Here is a 3,759-nt window from a genome sequence, read left to right as displayed (position 1 = left end):
ATGTGGATGTGTTTCTGGAGGTTGTGTTATTGGGAAGTTAGTGGAGGTGATGAGGATGTGTTTCTGGAGGTTGTGTTATTGTGAAGTTAGTTGGATTGATGAGAATGTGTTTCTGGGGGTTGTATTATTGGGAGGTTAGAGGAGGTGATGAGGATGTGTTTCTGGAGGTTGTGTTATTGGGAAGTTAGTGGAGGTGATGAGGATGTGTTTCTGGAGGTTGTGTTATTGTGAAGTTAGTGGAGGTGATGAGGATGTGTTTCTGGTGCTTGTGTTATTGGGGAATTAGTGGAGGTGATGAGGATGTGTTTATGGAGGCTGTGTTATTGGAATGTTAGTGGAGGTGATGTGGATGGGTTTCTGGAGGTTGTGTTATTGGGAAGTTAGTGGAGTTGATGAGGATGTGTTCCTTCAGGTTGTGTTATTGGCAAGTTAATGGAGGAAATGTGGATGTGTTTCTGGAGGTTGTGTTATTGGGAAGTTAGTGGAGGTGATGAGGACGTGTTTCTGGAGGTTGAATTATTGGGAAGCTAGTGGAGGTGAAGTGGTTCGATTTCTGGTGGTTCTGTAATTGAGGAGTTAGCGGAGTTGATGAGGATGTGTTTCTGGAGGTTGTGTTATTGGGAAGTTAGTGGAGGAAATGTGGATGTGTTTCTGGAGTTGGTGTTATTGGGAAGTTAGTGGAGGGGATCAGGATGGGATTCTGGGGTTTGGGTCATTAGGAAGATGGTGGATGTGATGAGAATGGATTTCTCGAGATTTTGTTATTGGGGAGTTAATGGAGGTGATGTGGATGTGTTTCTGGAGGTTGTGTTATTGGGAAGTTATTGGAGGTGATGAGGACGCGTTTCTGGAGGTTGTTTTATTGGAAAGTTATTGGAGGTGATGAGGACGTGTTTCTGGAGGTTGTGTTATTGGGATGTTAGTGGTGGTGATGAGGATATGTTTCTGGAGGTTGTGTTATTGGGAAGTTAGTAGAGGTGATGAGGATGTGTTTCTGGAGGTTCTGTTATTGGGAAGTTAGTAGAGGTGATGAGGATGTGTTTCTGGAGGTTGTGTTATTGGGAAGTTAGTGGAGGTGATGAGGATGTGTTTCTGGAGGTTGTGTTCTTGAGGAGTTAGTGGAGGTGATGAGGATGTGTATCTGGAGGTTGTGTTCTTGAGGAGTTAGTGGAGGTGATGTGGATGTGTTTCTGGAGGTTGTGTTATTGGGAAGTCAGTGGAGGTGATGAGGATATGTTTCTGGAGGTTGTGTTATTGGGAAGTTAGTGGAGGTGATGAGGATGTGTTTCTGGAGGTTGTGTTATTGGGAAGTTGTGGAGTTGATGAGGAAATGGTTCTGGTGGTTGTGTTATTGGAAAGTTAGTGGAGGTGATGTGGATATGATCTGGAGTTTGTGTTATTGGGAAGTTGTGGAGTTGATGAGGAAACGGTTCTGGTGGTTGTGTTATTGGAAAGTTAGTGGAGGTGATGTGGATGTGATTCTGGAGTTTGTGTTATTGGGAAGTTAGTGGAGGTGATGAGGATGTGTTTCTGGATGTTGTGTTATTGGGAAGTTAGTGGAGGTGATGAGGTTGTGTTTCTGCAGGTTGTGTTATTGGGAAGTTAGAGGAGGTGATGTGGATGGGTTTCTGGAGGTTGTGTTATTGGGAAGTTAGTGGAGGTGATGAGGACGTGTTTCTGGAGGTTGTGTTATTGGGGAGTTAGTGGGGGGGATGAGGATGTGTTTTTGATGAGGTTGTGTTATTGGGAAGTTAGTGTCGATGATGAGGATGTCTTTCTGGAGGTTGTGTGATTGGGAAGTTAGTGGAGGAGATGTGGATGGGTATCTGAAGGTTCTATTATTGGGAAGTTAGTGGAGCTGATGTGTTTCTGCAGGCTGTGTTATCGGGAAGTTAGTGGAGGTGATGAGGATGTGTTTCTGGAGGTTGTTTTATTGGGAAGTTAGTGGAGGTGATGAGGATGTGTTTCTGCAGGTTGTGTTATTGGGAAGTTAGTGGAGGTGATGTGAACGTGTTTCTGGAGGTTGTGTTATTGGGAAGTTAGTGGAGGTGCTGAGGATGTGTTTCTGGAGGTTGTGTTATTGGGAAGTTAGTTGGGTTGATGAGTATGTGTTTCTGGAGGTTGTGTTATTGGGGAGTTAGTGGAGGTGATGAGGATGTGTTTCTGGAGGTTGTGTTATTGGGAAGTTAGTGGAGGTGATGAGGATGTGTTTCTGGAGGTTGTGTTATTGGGAACTTAGTGGAGGTGATGAGGATGGGTTTCTGAAGGTTGTGTTATTGGGAGGTTAATGGAGGTGATGAGAATGTGTATCTGGAGGGTGTGTTCTTGAGGAGTTAGTGGAGGTGATGAGGATGTGTTTCTGGAGGTTGTGTTATTGGGAAGGTAGTGGAGGTGATGTGGATGTCTTTCTGGAGGTTGTGTGATTGGGAAGTTAGTGGAGGTGTTGAGGATGTGTTTCTGGAGGTTGTGTTATAGGGAAGTTAGTGGAGGTGATGAGGATGTGTTTCTGGAGGTTGTGTTATTGGGAAGTTAGTGGAGGTGATGAGGATGGGTTTCTGGAGGTCGTGTTATTGGGAAGTTAGTGTAGGTGATGAGGATGTGTTTCTGGAGGTTGTGTTATTGGGAAGTTAGTGGAGGTGATGAGGATGTGTTTTTGGAGGTTGTGTTATTGGGAAGTTAGTGGAGGTGATGAGGATGTGTTTCTGGAGGGTGTGTTCTTGAGGAGTTAGTGGAGGTGATGAGGATGTGTTTCTGGAGGTTGTGTTATAGGGAAGTTAGTGTAGATGATGTGGATGTGGTTCTGGTGGTTCTATTATTGGGAAGTTAGTGGAGGTGATGAGGATGTGTTTCTGGAGGTTGTGTTATTGGGAAGTTAGTGGGGGTGATGAGGATGTGTTTCTGGAGGTTGTGTTATTGGGAAGTTAGTGGGGGTGATGAGGATGTGTTTCTGGAGGTTGTGTTATTGTGAAGTTAGTTGGATTGATGAGGATGTGTTTCTGGAGGTTGTGTTATTGTGAAGTTAGTGGAGGTGATGTGGATGTGTTTCTGGAGGTTGTGTTATTGGGGAGTTAGTGGAGGTGATGTGGATGGGTTTCTGGAGGTTGTGTTATTGGGAAGTTAGTGGAGTTGATGAGGATGTGTTCCTTCAGGTTGTGTTATTGGCAAGTTAATGGAGGAAATGTGGATGTGTTTCTGGAGGTTGTGTTATTGGGAAGTTAGTGGAGGTGATGAGGACGTGTTTCTGGAGGTTGAATTATTGGGAAGCTAGTGGAGGTGAAGTGGTTCGATTTCTGGTGGTTCTGTAATTGAGGAGTTAGCGGAGTTGATGAGGATGTGTTTCTGGAGGTTGTGTTATTGGGAAGTTAGTGGAGGAAATGTGGATGTGTTTCTGGAGTTGGTGTTATTGGGAAGTTAGTGGAGGTGATGGGGACGTGTTTCTGGAGGTTGAATTATTGGGAAGATAGTGGAGGTGATGAGGACGTGTTTCTGGAGGTTGTGTTATTGGGAAGATAGTGGAGGTGATGAGGACGTGTTTCTGGAGGTTGAATTATTGGGAAGCTAGTGGAGGTGAAGTGGTTCGATTTCTGGTGGTTCTGTAATTGAGGAGTTAGCGGAGTTGATGAGGATGTGTTTCTGGAGGTTGTGTTATTGGGAAGTTAGTGGAGGAAATGTGGATGTGTTTCTGGAGTTGGTGATATTGGGAAGTTAGTGGAGGGGATCAGGATGGGATTCTGGGGTTTGGGTCATTAGGAAGATGGT

The sequence above is a fragment of the Scyliorhinus torazame genome, unplaced genomic scaffold (genome assembly GCF_047496885.1).
Source record: "Scyliorhinus torazame isolate Kashiwa2021f unplaced genomic scaffold, sScyTor2.1 scaffold_70, whole genome shotgun sequence".
In the NCBI taxonomy this organism is placed as follows: domain Eukaryota; kingdom Metazoa; phylum Chordata; class Chondrichthyes; order Carcharhiniformes; family Scyliorhinidae; genus Scyliorhinus; species Scyliorhinus torazame.
The sequence above is the reverse complement of the archived record's forward strand: the minus strand, read 5'-3'. Positions refer to the sequence as shown.